This window comes from Macrobrachium rosenbergii, chromosome 8 (genome assembly GCF_040412425.1).
Source record: "Macrobrachium rosenbergii isolate ZJJX-2024 chromosome 8, ASM4041242v1, whole genome shotgun sequence".
NCBI lineage: Eukaryota > Metazoa > Arthropoda > Malacostraca > Decapoda > Palaemonidae > Macrobrachium > Macrobrachium rosenbergii.
The window spans coordinates 63,044,957-63,062,436 of NC_089748.1; the positions used below are offsets into that span (position 1 = coordinate 63,044,957).

Here is a 17,480-nt window from a genome sequence, read left to right on the forward strand (position 1 = left end):
ACCAATGATAAGAAGCAGTTCCTTTTCAGAAGCAAGGCTAAATTCTTTACAAAATCGAAGAAATTTATGAAGGATGAAAACTCCATTTCAATAGATGGTAAACGCTCATTTAGGATGAAGTAAACTCATCTTTAAATGAAGACTGAGTACCGTTGGTGAGGTAGAATCCTCCCTAAAGTTAAAGGTAAATTACTTCAGAGAAATAAGGAAACCTGCGTCAAAGAGTTAATAAGAGCCTCTCAATCTCAGATAGATAATTCTTTATCAGAGCGAATGCAGACTGGCAAGATGTTTATTCACTCTCACCTTTAATCTGAGCTTTACCTGGTAGGCCTGGGCTGCATAGTTAACAGCATTTTCTTGAGAGCCAGATACTCTTAAGGAAATTGAACTCAGACGGGAGATCTAATTTCTGCACCGTGTGCTTGGCAATAATATGCTTGAGAATTATGAGGTAAAATAATTTATTAAATAATTTCAGGAACTTTAAAGGCACAGGAGGATTCTATTACTACCCATTTCCAGAATTATATTGATTGTGACAAAAGCAGAATGTTCATAAACATGGTCTCAACACCTTTCTCTAACATAGTCATCTAAGAAGGGGAAAAGAAAACACCATAAACTAATGATGAAACACACACACACACACACACACACACACACACACACACACATATATATATATATATATATATATATATATATATATATATATATATATATATATGTGTGTGTGTGTGTGTGTGTGTGTGTGTGTGTGTGTGTATGTATGTATGTATGTAAATATCTGAAAAGCTTATAGGTCACAGATATTTTATGAATTACAATACACAGTAGATGTTTGATTAATAAGTGTGGCTAAAGGCATTTGGAAGAACCTTGAGAGAATGTTTAGCTGTTGGCTGGCGCCCATCCTGATTAGAAAACTGGATATGTGTCAGGTGCATCAGATATTCTTGAGACGTATGAACATACCTGCCTAGCGATAAGACTTTGTGAATTTGTTTGCCGGAAGTGTCCAGGTTCTGGTTAATTCGTTCGTATGTGTATTTTTGGGGGGAAGAACCCCAGGGTGTGAAGGGATTAGTTATCAAACAAACTGTCATTCGAAGATCGACACCAAATATTATTAGAAGTCTTCGGTGAAGACTCTGTGGTTCGAGACCTGTCAATTAAGACTGTGAACATTGCTATTTGGAGGTAGGAAACATTTTAGATTTCCCAAACTGTAGATTGTTCTTTTCCTTCAACATATATCTCACTTGTATCCGACCATTGTTACATTGTCTGTACTTTATAAGTAACATGAGAGGAATTCCCATGCCTTTATTTTTATGCAATTGTTTAACAAGAGTTTTATTCATAATATCGTCGTCGAATTTACAAACCGAAAAACATTTATTTGTAGATCTTCCACATGACATGTTAGGGCAAACGAGCTGTATTTATCCACCTGCCTCCGGTATTGTTATCTCCAAATATGCTCTCTTGTTATGCGGGTTCTCTGACTTTCATTATAGGCATGAATTCACGTCTCGTAAATATAAAGACCGGACTTTCTGAGCTGCTCTCTCCAGCTCTCTCTCTCTCTCTCTCTCTCTCTCTCTCTCTCTCTCTCTCTCTCTCTCTCTCTAACACTGTTTCACAAATGCATTGACAATGATACTAAAATTACTATTACCGGCATTCCGATACTAATAAAAAATAAAAAATGAGATGCAATAGATGGAGGACCAGTTAGAATTAATAAAGCAATTTTGACAACCCGTAATCATGCTTTATAAATATCTAGTCTTAAAAGAAGACCCATAAAGGTTTATGTGTTTTACCACAGTAGTTATATTAATTGATAGATATAAAATCTCCTGACCCAGATTCAGTGGAGTATATATTTTAAAAAGCTGGAATTAGAAGCAGTCTCTAGGGACGGGGCAGTGATTTTAAGATTGTCGTTCCCAACATGGCCCTATTGCTTGACAAATTGAGAAACCATCATTTACAAATTGCCAGTTTTTTTGACGTTTAAATGAGATGCGGATGAGAATATGACCTTTAAAAATTTAAGTTAAAATTGTATAATAATTATAATTATACTAACGTTTGTTATCTCTCTCTCGCACAATCTTCCTAAGTTCGTATATCCGAATCTGTATCCGGGAAGCAACTTGCCTACTGATTATCCCAACTATGGCCGGTATTGTACTGTAGCAGAGCAAGCCCGATTGGAGGTTGCAGCATCCAATCCTCTTGTGGTCCCGTGGGAATGGTCCTTATTTCTGTCTTTAGATATTGGTGCTTTTCTGGATTTTATCTGCCTTTGTCCTTAACACTTGTATTCTGTGGTATCAGAGATACTTTCTTTACGTATTTATTTGTTTACTAGCTTTAGGCACGGTCTTGGAGCCAGTTAATTATTATTATCATTTTTATTATGAAACATTCAGTTACCATACATTCAGCGCGAAAGAAAATCATAGCTTCATCTCACCTGCATAATCAATACAGTTTCCTTTTCAGGAAAAGAAACAGGAGACCTCTGGGTATATAGAACATAGCAAACAAAAAAATGTATAGGAGAATTTAAAGGAATACTAATCTAAATACCCACTATAGAGATCAGTATTTATTAGGCTGTTATGGTTCCAAAGCAGCAACTGCGTATCTATTACGTCCGATATCTTAGCTGCAGATTGCCAGGGCGCGATAAAGAAACATTCAGACTCGTTGGACGCCTCCACTATTAAACAAGGGGAGGCAATTTTACTTTTTGAATGAGTACGAGTGGCATCAAATTTTCAGTCAAACATGGAAAAGAATAAAGTGAAAGGCCAACATCATCCTTCCACATGTTGAATTTTAGCACGTGAAGCTGGTGTTCACAGAAAACATTGAATATTACAGATATATTTGTCTCTTTATCCGTCCACTTATGATTTTAACAAATCCCTGTGAGCAAGAGTAAGAAATACGACAATGTCCGTTTATTTAATCTTGAAGGTTGAAGCTCAAAGGAAACTATAAAGATTTTACAACTGATAATTTCATTTTAACCAAGGATAGAAAGATAGTTACTAGGATCAGAAGCATATCGATTAATCTTCACGTAGATCTTGGGCAGGGCAATAATTAGAAATATTATGTGTTCCTCTTGATGATTTAACGTATTATTCCAGCCACTTCCGTTGATATTAGTTTTTTTTCTTAGTCTAAATCCCTTCAGCACTGGGAAAAGTGCCACGCACATGGGAGTGGGGATGTTTCTTTTAGATACAGTCACATCAAACTAACTTAAAGGCATCAATAGAAAGTCGGTTTTGTGATTTTCTCGTAGTTTTTTTGCAAGGCACTACTTGGCCTTCAGACATAAATTTAGCCGAGATGCTCAGCTTCGAAGAGTACCACCTAATTAGGCAATTTCAGTTTAAGTGCAGTGTTAGAAGGGCAAGTGGCTTAATAATAATATCAAAGATTAAGGTATTCCAGAGATCTTAGGTGAACCAATTGCAGTATTTGACTTGATGGAACTACTCTTGTAAGGAGCTACAGAGAGTTAGCCTTGTATTGTTTGCTTTGATATTGATGAATATGATGTGATTACAGTAGTGAAGTGAGTGAAGTGTGATGTCGAATCACTACACGGAGCTGTAAAATCACGCTTTAAAAAGGGGGAACCGTCTCTCGTAGAACATAATAGGATTTTCATCAGAAACTTCCACTTTATGTTTAGTGACAAAAACTGTGGTTGTTTTATAAACAACCATACGACGAAGTTGTCATAGTCATGATCATCCACCTGCTTCCAACCACTTATCTGGCTACCTACAATGTTATCGTATGGTTGAATATATGGAAGCGAGTGGGATGCTTTTAGGTCTTGGTTCACAACTGCAGTTGGTGAGAAGTAAAAGAAGCAAAATATCCTAAACGGTCTAAATAATGCGAACATCAAAATTCAATTGGAGTTCATATAGTTTCAGCTACATGGGGCAAAATAGTTATAACTATTTCAAACCACATCCCACATGTTGCATTATGTTGATGAGCGAATAAATAAATGGCTCGGTTATTGGCATAGTGACAATTGAAAGGAAGCATGCACGTGACTGCTACCCTTCCTCCTCTGATATTCTTGACACCAATTGGCCTCCGTTACAATAAGTGAATTTTGCTAGCGTAAGTGTCAGTGACACAACTAGCTAGACCTGTTAGAAATGATAAGGAAGGTTTGAACTGAATTCCCTTGGTCCAAGGGTCTGCACCACCCCTCATCCCCATCAACATCTACCCATAGTTAACATGAGCCACCAACCACATATTATAGAGATCATTGGACCATATCTCATGAATATTTAGAATTTTGCATCAAATTATGTCCTTATTGGTGGTGAATATTATACTTTCGCTTGTAATATTTTGATATGAAAGTGAGAATTATATCAGATATTTTTATCGGTATCTAAAAATTAAAATAGATGTTTTAGTTCGGGTCTTATGTGAGACAGTTGTTAATTATTATTTTTTTTGTCCTGATGTAAGTATATTCCGCACTAACAATTATAGGCCACTGAGTTGTAATGAATCTCTAATTATTTTATTTCCTGAGATCAAATTAATAAGATTCTTATAATTCAAGTCTTTGTGTTGGCGTTATTATTATCATTAATATTTGGCATGCTGAATACCACATTAGGAATACAAAATGATAAGCTACGAATTATTTTTAGATTTATCAACAAAAACTTTCAAATTACCTCTTATACAGTAGTCTCGTTGGTCACCGAAATACATAGGTTTCCTTTCAGATCGAAAAGGTTTGTTCATGATTATTGCAAGAAGGCTTTCCAGTCCAGATAGTGGTTTTAACACCTATTTTGCTCTTTTGGGACGACGACTCTTCAGAATTCCAGTCCTAATTTTTTACATTTTATCATTTCCTGTTGCTATGTAGATATATCCATTAATTTATTTTTCGTACGTACTTCTGTACTGACTTTTCTTAAAGATAATGCTCATGTGCATTTGATACTTGCGTTGGCATTGAATCCTTACAAACAAATTTAAAAACTGCTCTAGTCCCACCAGCCAATGGTAGAATCGCTCTCAAAACCTTCATTTCACTAGCCATAGCATAAAAAGCCTCAGCCAATGAGAGAAGGCGATAGAAAAGATTCCTTCATGGTGAAGGTCTCTGATTGGCAAAGCCAAATTTTTGTTGGATTCTTGAGCAGTTCTAAGTCAGCCACAGTGGTGTACAGACGATTTTTGAAGCTGGCCGTTATATGTATTTGCTTCCATGGTTATAGCTTGCAATATTTTGTAAGTGACTGTTATTTTTTGTCTTATAGATGTAAAGCATACTTGTTTAATATCCGGTGGTATTTATCCGGCTATAGGTTAATTAGTATAGGCATTTTATAGATTGGGCAAGAATCCCAGTACTCGCAAGGGACCAGTGATGGTCTCGTGAACCACTCTTTAGGGCTCCAAATGATTTTAGCTGGAAAATTGTCAGCATTTCTAGGCACCCGTTTGTTTTGAGATATTCCATTTGTGGTTGGGTAGAAGCTTTGTTAGGGATAGAGTCTTTGCATGTTCCATGTCCATTAGCGTCATGAGCATGCGGTCACTAAAGCCTTTCAACTTTGATCACACTCGGGGTAAGGTGACAAAGAAAGGCAGGTCGATTTTAGGGCCCAACAAGTACTCGCTTAGCAAACTCCTCTTATTAATGCACGTGAATTTCATGCACTTAAGTTCACACGAGCCCTTTTATTTATTATGGTGTTTAAATTTCCGTCTTCTGCCATTTATAAACTCTTTTGGCAGTCTGAAGCTGCAGCAGCCACGCTTGTCAGTTAGTTGGTACACGAGAATAGCTATAGTTTTTATATTGTGAGGGATTCTGTACTGAAAGGAAGACTCTCTCTCTCTCTCTCTCTCTCTCTCTCTCTCTCTCTCTCTCTCTCTCTAACTTCTGATCTACAGTTTTTTGTTTTCCTGTAGGAAGTAGCAGTTGCTATTCATAGAACTTTGACCACCGGTCGATTCTACAAGTGTCGGCGTAAATTGGCAGCTGAAACCAAAGCTGTATTCTGTGAAATTACACGATGCGATTAAAAAAAAATAAAAACTCTTTGAGAGCTGCATCATTTAGTGTTACATGGTGAAAATGGGGAGGGTTAGTTTTCCGTGCGTTACGTATCGAATTTTCTGTATGAGGTAATGAGAATAGGGTTTGTATATAAGAAACCATATTAAAATGGAGTTTGCATAAACATCACCATCTTTTTATGTAATGCCTTTTCCAATCACTTTCAGTAAAAACAGGATCGAATGAGGAGAGGTGTGCTTTGAAATGTGTTGACTTGGAATTTGGACTAATCTCGGTGCCCTTAATAGGTTTTCTAAATTTTCTTTTTGGGTGAATGCCGCATATGGCATTCCGTTTGGGGTTGGTATAAGTAACAATTTTGAAAGAAAAGTGTTGGGTCATCTCAACTAGCATTAAACTGTTTCATCCTAATTTGAGGTTAACATCGACCGCAGGAGTTTTCGACTACTACTGATTTTCCTTAAGGTTGCTGGAGGATCATCATAGTTATGAAGTTGGTTCTCGATATTTACACGAGTTTATGCCCATTAAACGCAAGCTCTTAATTGGCCAAACAATTCCAAAAGGCGGTTTTAATTAAACTTTGTTTTTATCGACCAATTGTTCTTATCGACCTATCAGATTGGTAGGATTTTGTGAAGTTGTAAAGCAAATAATCCCCATGAATATTCAATTTTTTAGCTAGGTGTGTGACTAAGCTAAAAAAAACTGGTTCCTCTCTCTCTCTCTCTCTCTCTCTCTCTCTCTCTCTCTCTCTCTCTCTCTCTCTCTCGTGTTTGTGTGTGTGTTTGGTTTTAAGCCATTAATTAGGCTGGCTGCCTGTAACCATCGTAAGTTTATGATGAGGGTGTAACGAAATTTTGAATATTCTTTGGTGTCCCTTGTAGGTTGAAGTTAATTTTAAGCCAATATGTGATGTGATTGTCGTCCGAAATATACATGAAGTGCTATTTAATTCATTTTATTCAAGTTATATGCTAGCATATCTGGAGTTCAAAGGCACATGTGCTCTCTGCGATAAGAGTTAACTGACATGGGAAGCTCTCTGTGGTCTGTTGTATGGCGTAGGCATTTCCTTTACCGAATCTTAGAAAAGCTTTAACATTTGCGTACGTGAGTAGAATATAGAGGACGTCGACATTATTAGGTTCTAACCTCTTTATTTACTGAAATAACTTCAAGAACATTATTTTTGAATTTCCCTCAATTGGTCCAGCTAGAATGATTTTTTTCTTGATTACAGTTATCAGGATCTGAGACAGAAATCAACACAAATACCGCAGTTTTGCTGACAGTATTTCATCTTGCAAGGCGTCGTCTCCTGTGATGGTTTTAGGGGAGTCCTCTGTTTCAGTTTATTTCATTCGGAGTCAAGAAGCATTCCTAAAGGTGTGATGTAGGTTCCTGTTTATATATAGGCTCTATTCTATAAAAATAATTTTTTGTTGACTATAAGCGCATAGTAGCTGTATTCTTTAGCTTTTTTGGTGTTCTGGGTTTTTTGGTGTTATGAGACTTGTCAGTATTTAAGTTTCTAATTAGAATTATTTCATCATTAGGGTAATACAGTCCTTAATAGAAGCCCATCACAACTCTTGGGTCATCTGTCAAAGCAGTTTATCGCAGTATCGTAAGTTCCCTTTTATAATTTATTTGTTTTTCCATTATTCTTTTAATAATATATGTGGTGTTTTACTGACTGTTTTTCCAACGCTCATAACCTAAACTCATTTTGTGTATTTTGCTCTTGATTTGGTTAGTTGGATAGTTTGTGTTGTGGCGACCATAAAGTTGTAGTTATGTATTTCGTTTTGCTCATTTTTAATTTTAATATTTTCCTTTTTAGGTTTCAAAGACATCAACGAAAGTCGTGTCACTCCCGCTGGCATATCGTTCCAGTCCTGCGTTGATGAATCACTCAGTAGTCAGTCAAGAAGCTTCCCTAAAAACACTGTAAGTGTTCCTATGATTATATTTTAATGCTTTCCTTTTGGTTTACCATTAAGGAGTCTGCAGTAATTTGAATGTGCATACAACGGGTAATTAGTTTTGGGATGAAGTTATAGATTTGATATCTCAGTCGTTATGCTTTGTAGAAATTAAAGTTTTCTTGCCATTATAGCTATCTGAGGCTTAAGTTTGGCCACATGCATGCCGCTCTCTTTAGTTTGTAGCACTCGGAGCCTTTATTTGTTCATATATCTTCGAGTGTTCTATCATGGAAAGATTTTCGCTTGTTCACTTAGTGTTGCTAAAAGTAGTACGAATCTTAGTAGATCGTTCATCACTCAGGGAACTCCAAAATTTTCTTTCCTTGATTGGGATTAGTTTTAATGACATTTTAGAACAGTGCAACCATAAAACCATATTACTAATAGGAATGGGATAGCGGGTAAATTTCACTACTCTGTTGGCAATGCATATGTGAAGATTTGCAGTAATCCTGATTTTTTATTTGGTTTATCTGCCCGTTTGGATTGCTATGATAATTATACCAAAAAGTGGTCTTCATTGTTGACAACAAATGATCAGATTTTGTGAGAGGTGGTAATGTAAATTTTGAGGAGAAGGACCTTTATAGAGTTGCATAGAGACGATGGATAGCTCTGAGCAGTGCGAGATACTAAAAAAATCTAGGCCTATATTAACACTGAAATGCCAAGGGTGTAACACAGTCTCCTTGGTTAAGATACATTACAGTAATAATCAGTGCTTAGCCTTAGCGGAGGTTTGTGGTCTGTGGGTGCAACTTGTTTGCAAGCCTATTAAGGGGATGTTCCACTTTCTCAATATGTCCATTAGCATCGAAAAGAAACTACCCTTGTCACCTCTGGCATGGAGGCTGCATGCTGGAGACGGTTTTTCTGCGGCTGTTTGTTAGTCTGATGATGCAAAACGTTGAATGGATATTTAGGAAAATTTGACCAAATTTTAACAAGTTGATATTTTGGTAAAGATAGGAATGTAACTTTGGAGGTAGACTGCGTAGCCTTTGAAAAGTTTTGAGATCCTCGAATGCTTTAGTACTGGTTTTTTAATATATCCAAAAGCTTTTGCCTGAATACTTGTCGGTCTGAAAATATTAGATTAGATTTTTCTTGTTGTGTTCGAGCGGTTGACATGCTCAAAGTACAAATTTTCTCTAGAAAATGCTGAAATTTGCACAAATAACTGTTTTATCCTTTTAATTCTGTGGTAGAATCTGAGGCCATTTTGAATACAGTACTTGTGCGTTATTTTCAGAGTTGTCTGTATGTTGGGATGACACCTGATGCATGTGGTCAAATTTACCTAATGAATTGTCATCAGATAAGTCTAGCCCTGGCCTTCCGTTAGCACATACAAACTGACAAAGAAGCTTCGTAACTCCACGCTTATAGTCGCTTTATTTTTACCCTCTCCCCTCCCCAGTCTCGTTGACCCATTGTGTTGTGGGTGCTGGGTGGATGGTTGGTGGGGGCCGGTTCTCGGGGAGTGCTTATGCAGAACTCGATACGTAACCAGTAGTAGCTCTAAACTCAATTAGCTAGGCTTACCTTTTAACTGTTCCTTTTTAGTCTTCTGTAAAAGAAAACTGTTGTGCCGGCTTTGTCTGCCCGTCCGCCCTCAGACCTTAAAAACTTCTGAGGCTAGAGGACTGCAAATTGTTATGTTGATCATCCACCCTCCAGTCATTCAGTATACCTAAATGCAGTCCTCTAGCCTCATTAGTTTTTATTTTATATAAGGTTAAAGTTAGCCATAATCGCACTTCTGGCACCTCTATAGGTACCAACAACAGAGGCCACCACCGAACCGTGGCTGAGTTTCATAGGCCGCGGCTAAGAGTTTTATGGGCCGTGGCTGAGGCCACCACGGGACCGTGGCTGAAATTTTCATAGTGGATTATGCGCTGTACAGAAAACTTTTGCACCGAAGAACTTCGGCGCACTTTTTCCTTGTTTCTTCCTTGACCTGACAGGATCGATTTTTGGAGGACGTTGTGTACGCGACTTTGAATAGTCATTTTCCAGTCGTTTCAATCTATACCCTCATCAAAAGGGGGAATAGATTCTCTCTCTCTCTTCTCTCTCTCGTCTGTTCCAGTACAATAGTGCGGACTTTGGTTTGTTTTATTAAGGGTTTTAAAATCCAGTAGGATGCTGTTCAAGATTCAGAATGCTCTTTCCGGGAACCACTGAATAGGATTATTTCAGGCGGAACGGTTTTCATGCAGTGTTTCTTAATATATATATATATATATATATATATATATATATATATATATATATATATATATATATATATATATATATATATATTAAAGAGAGAGAGAGGGAAATCTCGCAGTGGCTGACGTATTCTGGGACATTTTGGTATCCAGTATGGCCGGTTGAAGGTCCTCTTTGATCGTAAAGTTGCAAATTTTAAATTACGATTTTTCATCAGATACAATTTCCTTAAGCAGAATATCCATTGAAACAGAGTATCATGTTGTTTTATGTTTGTTTTTTACTGGTTGAAAATGGTGTGAAGTAAACATGTTTTTTCTGGCAGATCTGTGAATTTTCTGATTTTTTATTCAGGGACTTCATTGTAACTTTGTTGCTTGTGTCTGTCAAGTTTCAGCCACGTCACTGGCCGTTTTAACGTAACTCGTCCGTCTTGACAATCGCGAATTTTAGCTTGGGTCAATGGTTATATCCAAACAAGGAGCCCATTTGACGCCTACCTGTTGTAAGGCTGTTAGCAAGACATGTGTTAAAGATCTCTCTCTCTCTCGTCCATTTTCGGATATAATGAAACTTATGTTTATTGGTATTTTCGTTAAGAACAGCTGTTGCACGTGTTTTAATTGATGAAAAACGTCTCTAGTGATGAATAATGTAGGTTCTTAAATACCAGGCGGTTGTCGTCTCCGTTCAGATAAGTTAACGTTGCCATGCCATTCAGAAAACCGTTTATCTAATCGCCTGCGTTGTGTTCACTGGTGTAAATCGTTTATATTAGTAATGTTTGAGTCGCACTAATATATTCCACTTCCACAAGACTGGTAAGGTGGTTTGAAGTTCTAAGTAACCTCGCGTTCAACCACTCATTCTCCAAGGTTGGCGCCGACGCCAGTGTTCAGATAATGTCAGTCAAGTCACCGACGGTGTACTGTAGATGCTTATGAATTCCCGCTCAATTGAAGTACGGGACGAAGGGCCACGCCATACTGTCGCAGTGGGGCCTATTCTATTCTGGGGAGACTGGGTAAGAATTCTTCTTCTTCGTTTTAACGTGCTTTTTCCCATGTTTATATTATCGGGTAAGCACGATGCCTTCTTTGAAGGACTTTGATTTGGCGTTGGGGTAGGCCGTAGCCTCGATCGGCTGCCCTGGGAGGCTGGGTAAGAATAATGTGCATTAATGTGTATACAAGTATGTTTGAGCACATGTATGTCGAAGCTGAGTGTATGCATGCGCATGAAAACATGCATTGGTAATCAGTATGCACACGCTACAAAAATACACAAACCATTAAAACGTTAAAAGGTGTTAAAAATATTAGTAGCGCACTTTTTTCCTCAAAGTGGAGGCCTTAACCTACGGTTATCCATCGATTTCATCGAGGTTGAGACCGGCCATTGGTTATGTTTTATTAGTGAATATTTTTTTTTTTATTACATGTTCGTACTGATCTAAATTCAGTACTTTTGACAGGGTTGTTTGCATGTATTACTGAATACTTTCGAGGTTCTGAGAAGATTTGCATTTGAATTTTGTGTACTTGAGAGAGACTGTCAACAAAGTTAGTGTTTCACTATGGTGGAACTTCGGAAGAAACGTTTTTCCTTTTTTTTTCAAATTCTTTCTTTGTTTTTTGCATCTTGCATATCTAGCCTTAGAACCCTTTGCTAGACCGAAAATAAGTCTGTGTTCTGAAGTTTGCAAATGGTGGCATGTTATTTAGGACTTTCGTCCGTGCTGCTTGCCTCCGTACAGCCATAAGGCGTCCCCAGTATATAGAGCGATCTTTCAGTAAAGTTAACTTAATTTTTAAGATTTGAAGTTGTTTTCTCTCGACAGGTTAATTAAAAGTTGAATTGGTTCTTTTTCTCTCTCTTGTCTTGTACGCTTATTGCCTGAATCCATACCTGGCTTGGTCTTTACGTGGACATTAGCCTACTTTGTGATCTTTTGGGCCTTTTAAATGGGTCTTGCACTACTTATCCGTCTTCTATAACCGCTTTTGAATGTGTTTGACAGCGCTCATTTGGTCCTTCAAACTGGTCTCCTCTGGTGTATATTTTTTTCCAAGATTTTGCAGATTGTTTAAATCATGTTTTTAATGTATAACTTTTACAAAAACGAATGTTAAAATTTTAGTCTTCAGTTTTTTGCACTTCCTACAGTAGATATAATTGCCAAGATATAGAAAGCTTGTTCAATGTTGGAACACGTTTCATTCAGTTTGAAGCTGATTAAATATTTGTCAAGAACTTAGCAATTTGCCAAAAACTTATTCTCAGCCACTAATTCAACCTCCATCTTGACGTAGTGTTCGAATCCGATTGAGTTCGGTTACTTCCACGGCCTTGCTAAGAGTTTAGCCAGAACGATATACAGTGCAGGAACTTTTATTGAGATTTTACCGGAATGAAGCAGTATTACCCTGTCACTGGAACCACATTAAAAAAAAAAAAGACTAGGAATCTTCTTGCCAGGAATGTTTTGCGGAGACATTCGTTTTAATCTTGTGTTAATTTGCTGGATCTTTCTCTTGAATATGATTATATGTACGTATGCCTCTCTCTCTGTAAAGAGAGAGAGAGAGAGAGAGAGAGAGAGAGAGAGAGAGAGAGAGAGAGAGAGAGAGAGAGAGACTGACTGACTGACTGGAGTGATCACTCGTTCACCATTTGTGTACAATCATTCTCTCTCGTGCATAAGATTAATTAAGAATTTGATTCAGTGAGTTATTTTTCCAATTATCGCTCCCGATTATGGTCTAAGGTAGGTTAAAAGTTCTTTAGAAATCTGATAAGTTTTGGTTCTAAGTATTTCTTGAAGGTTCCCGACTTTCATGTAAAAAGTTCCTTCATTATGCAGGTACTGGTAACGACAGTAAAATAATCTTAAACGTACCTCACAAGCACTTACAAGGTACCAAGTGATACCCATTGTCCCGCATGTTTCACGTGCCTTTTCACAGTGGTCATACTTTATTTTCCTGACGAGTTTTATTGCATTATCGATCTTATCGATGACATTGTAGTAATACCAAAGAGTAGGTCTTGTCTCATAATTAGATGTAGAGTTAATAAGAATTTGTTTCGGAAGTAGCATCTCATTTGTAGATTGTGAGGAAAGTCCTCGTTAAATTACATGATACCAATAATAATTTCTAAATTGTGGGTCACTCCCCCAAGCACAGAAAACGCACGGCACTTACTGGATTCATGACCCCGATACCACTCCCGTATCTGATCAGATATAACAGGAAGTGTTCATGTTTTTTTTTAGACAGGCAGTTAAAGTAATTTGAATGGTTTTTTAATAGAGTAATTTCAATCCCTAATTATTCCTCAATTACACACTGTAAGCACGTATTTGGTATGGCTAAGTATTTTTTATGGCTAATGTAGTTTCCCTAGTTTTCGCCTATTGGGTAGTAAAGGTCACAAAATCGAAACGTGCGTGCACAAGCATCTGTCGTTGTGACTTTAGAATGTGATGCTCCCGTATAGTTTACGGGCATCTCTAAGCACTATGTTGTAATCAAAGGTACGCCATTTTAACTTAATTTATACCTTCGTCAGCCACTATTTCTGGCCTTATTATCAGTTGCCCTTCACACCGGGCTGTTAAGGTTTGTTGCAAATTTCATTAACGCTTGGTAATTTACAAGGCAGGGTTACAATGCCACGTCCAAATCTTAATATAAAAAGGCAATAGCAAACGCTGAATTTCCAGATGCTGTTCACCGGGATTTGCAAAAGCCGATTCATTATTCAACAGTATTTTTGATGAATTATCATGGTTAGTTTTAAGAGAATCGTTGATCCATTGCTTCTCTTGCCAGAGTCTGTCTGTCTTGCGAATTTCTGGGGTCTTCTGATTCTGGTTGGTGATCGCAATCAAAGTTCAGTATAGGTCAAATCGATTTGATGGTTATGGATTGTAGTTGTGCTCAAGTTTCAAACATTACACCAAAAAAAAAAATAAAATAACTTGACAAATAGGAACTGACAACCTCCTTCCCGCAGTTCGTTTAACTGCGGCTGTCGTACCCTATTCTCTCTGCCTACCTTCTGACAAAACTTACATGGCCTCCTGGTTGCAAAACTATTCTGGTGCAAGAGACATTCTAGGCTTTTCAGTAATGAGTTGAAAAGGCATTTGTATCAAATGTTACTAAGGTTCAGAACGCAGAGGAGTATACAAGAAATGGTAACAGTCTTTCTGTCAATGGGGTTTTTAATGTGATTTTAGTAATGGTACAGTATATAGATAACTGAATGCTTTTCTTCAGAAGTTATTTTCATAATTTATGGCAGCATTTGTCTTCTCGCTATTAAAAAAAGGAATTGAAATAAGGGCAAATGAGGTCATGGTATCCATTCTTGATGTTTTGTTAGCAGTGCACTAGTAAAGCTCAACGTTTGCCATTCCTTCCCTCTGTCGATGATATCAGCAGTGTCCATCAAGCCCTTAGGTCTGTCTAATTTTGTTTGTTGTATATATATCATGATCCTCTCATTTTAGAGAATCATGGGGATTGGATGAACTGTTGTATATAAATATTATTCTCTCTTATTTTACAGAGAATTATGGGGATTGGATGAACGAGAGAGAAACTGAGGAAATGCAGAGGAAGAGGATCGTCATAACAGCAGGGCATCTGTAATCATTATTAATCAGCCGGTAATCTAGGGGAATTTTTTTTTAATGTGTTTGTCCTCGCTTTACAAAAATTTTTGTATTTTTTTTTTTTTGCTGCGTCCTTGGCTGTCAATAAGACATGCCTATCAGCAAATTTTTGTTTATAAATTTTAAAGGACCGCAGTTTGGATTTTGTATGAAAAATGCCTTGTAAATTAGGGAAAGCTGTTTGAATTTTGTGGAAAGTAAATTAAAAGTGTTATCTAGTAATTATCAAGTTAAAGTTTCTACAAATAAAATAAATATCTAAAATATTTTAAATAGCCTCACTACAAAATATAATTTTCTTAATTAAAGGCATTAGTGATCATGGAATAACATACATTGAACATTTTATCCTTTATTGACCAACTGGTTTTACAGTTAAGTATTTATGGAGATGGACGTTTTTGCACTGCTTCTTACAGGGTCCTTGGCTGCATCCTCCTCCACTGTCTGGAGAAAGGAAACACCCGACAAACCAAGCAGGCCCTTCTTTTTACGGGGTCCTTAGTTGCATCCTCCTCTACTGCTGAAAGACCAAGGAGGGCCTGCTTCTTACGGGGTCCTTGGCTGCATTCTCCTCCACTGTCCGGAGAAGTTAACACCCAACAGACCGAACAGGGCCCTGTTTCTTACGGGGTCCTTAGCTGCATCCTCTTCTACTGTGTGGGGAAAGGTAACACCTGACAGACCAAACAGGGCGTGCTTTTTATGACATCCTTGGCTGGATCATCCTCTACTGCTGGCAGACCAAGCTGGGCCTGCTTCTTACTGGGCCCAGGGCTGTATCCTCCTATACTGCTGACAGACCGAGCAGGGCCAGCTTCTTACGGGGTCCTTAGCTGCATCCTCCTCTACTGCCGATGGGTCTGCTTCCTACGGAGTCCTTGGCTGCATCATCCTCTACTGCCGACGGGTCTGCTTCCTACGGAGTCCTTAGCTACATCCTCCTCTACTGCCAACAGACTGAGCAGGGCCTGCTTCTTACAGGATCCTTGGCTGCATCCTCCTCTACTGCTGACAGACCAAGCAGGGCCAGCTTCTTACGGGGTCCTTAGCTGCATCCTCCTCTACGGCCAACAGACCTGCTTCCTACGGAGTCCTTAGCTGCATCCTCCTCTACGGCCAACAGACCGAGCAGGGCCTGCTTCTTATGGGATCCTTGGCTGCATCCTCTTCTACTGCCGGTAGACCAAGCAGGGCCTGCTTTCTTATGGGGTTCTTGGCATCCTCTTCTACTGCCGACAGGTAACTTCCTACGGAGTCCTTGGCTGCATCCTCCTCTACTGCCAACAGACCAAGCAGGGCCTGCTTACAGGATCCTGGCTGCATCCTCCAATACTGCCGACAGACCAAGCAGGCCTGCTTCTTAAGGGGTCCTTGGCTGCATCCTCCTCTACTGCCGATAGACCAAACAGGGTGCGATTCTTGGCTGTATCCTCCTCCACTGCTGACAGACCAAGCCGGGCCTGCTTCTTATGGGGTCCCTCGACGCATCCTCCTCTACTGCTGACAGACTGAGCAGGGCCAGCTTCTTACGGGGTCCTTGGCTACATCCTCCTTTACTGCCGACGGGTCTGCTTCCTACGGAGTCCTTGGCTGCATCCTCCTCAACTGCTGACAGACCAAGACGGCCTGCTGCTTATGGGATCCTTGGCTGCATCCTCCTCTATTGCCAACAGACTGAGCAGGGCCTGTTTCTTACGGGGTCCTTAGCTGCATCCTCTTCTACTGTGTGGGGAAAGGTAACACCTGACAGACCAAACAGGGCGTGCTTTTTACGACGTCCTTGGCTGGATCATCCTCTACTGCTGGCAGACCTAGCTGGGCCTGCTTCTTTAAGGGGTCCCTGCCTGCAACCTCCTCTACTGCCGATGGGCCTGCTTCTTACTGGGCCCAGGGCTGTATCCTCCTATACTGCTGACAGACCGAGCAGGGCCATCTTCTTACGGGATCCTTGGCTGCATCCTCTTCTACTGCCGGTAGACCAAGCAGGGCCTGCTTTCTTATGGGGTTCTTGGCATCCTCTTCTACTGCCGACAGGTAACTTCCTACGGAGTCCTTGGCTGCATCCTCCTCTACTGCCAACAGACCAAGCAGGGCCTGCTTCTTACAGGATCCTTGGCTGCATCCTCCTCTACTGCCGATGGGTCTGCTTCCTACGGAGTCCTTAGCTGCATCCTCCTCTACGGCCAACAAACCGAGCAGGGTCTGCTTCCTACGGGATCCTTGGCTGCATCCTCCTCTACTGCTGACAGACTGAGCAGGGCCAGCTTCTTACGGGGTCCTTGGCTGCATCCTCCTCTACTGCCAACAGACCAAGCAGGGCCTGCTTCTTACAGGATCCTTGGCTGCATCCTCCTCTACTGCCGACAGACCAAGCAGGGCCTGCTTCTTAAGGGGTCCTTGGCTGCATCCTCCTCTACTGCCGATAGACCAAACAGGGCGCGCTTCTTGGCTGTATCCTCCTCTACTG

General features: G+C 39.4%; 1 long non-coding RNA gene across 2 annotated transcripts; it reads left to right on the forward strand.

Annotated features, from left to right (window-relative positions):
• The first annotated feature begins 5,233 nt into the window (after window positions 1–5,233).
• Window positions 5,234–16,185, forward strand: LOC136840925 (uncharacterized). Of its 2 annotated transcripts, XR_010853790.1 has the most exons (6): window positions 5,234–5,319; window positions 7,359–7,504; window positions 7,675–7,745; window positions 7,962–8,068; window positions 14,905–15,004; window positions 15,430–16,185. It is a non-coding gene; the product is annotated as an uncharacterized lncRNA (long non-coding RNA). The 2 variants fall into 2 exon arrangements; XR_010853789.1 differs by having other exon boundaries at window positions 14,905–16,185.
• Window positions 16,186–17,480: the final 1,295 nt, after the last annotated feature.